Below are 732 nucleotides of genomic sequence, written 5' to 3' on the forward strand. Positions count from 1 at the left end.
AAATAAAACAGAGGGGCAACAAAGAGAATGGGAGATAGGAAGTGAGAGAAGGGGAACGATGTATGGAGAAAAATGCGGAAAACTAATAAAAAAGAAAAATTATGATAAATAATCCAATTTCTCTGATGAATTATGAAAATATGAAGACGCTTGGACACCCATATATGTAATAGAGGAATATCTTGACCACCCAAGCTACCCACCCCCCTTTTCACCTATACGACCCCCCCCTCCTTTCACCTATACAACCCCCCCCCCCCCTACTCTTTTCTACCTACCCTAATCCCCCTCGCTTTGCTTTGTATCCTAACCCCAACCTCCCACTCCTTTCTTCCTATCCCCCCCACTTGATACCTACCCCAACCCTTCCTCTCCTGTCTATCTACCCAATCCAATCCCTTTTTACATGCCTCCCCCCCCTTCTCTCTACCTACCCAACCCCCCTCCTCCCTTTTTACCTACTTCAACCCCTCACCCCACTTTCTTCCTACCCCAACCCTCTCCCTTTTCTATCTACCCCAACCCCTCCCCCCTTTTCCCTATCACATTCCCCTTCTCCCTTCCTTCCTTCCTATCCCAACCCACTCCCCCTTTTCCCCTATCTACCCGACCCCCATTCCACTTTCAACTTACGCCACTTTTCCCTCCCCCAACTTTCTACCTACTCCAGTCTCCCTTCCCTCCTCCCACGAACGCCGGAATGAATGAGGATAACGGGGAGTCCTGACACGG

The sequence above is a fragment of the Penaeus monodon genome, chromosome 20 (genome assembly GCF_015228065.2).
Source record: "Penaeus monodon isolate SGIC_2016 chromosome 20, NSTDA_Pmon_1, whole genome shotgun sequence".
NCBI lineage: Eukaryota > Metazoa > Arthropoda > Malacostraca > Decapoda > Penaeidae > Penaeus > Penaeus monodon.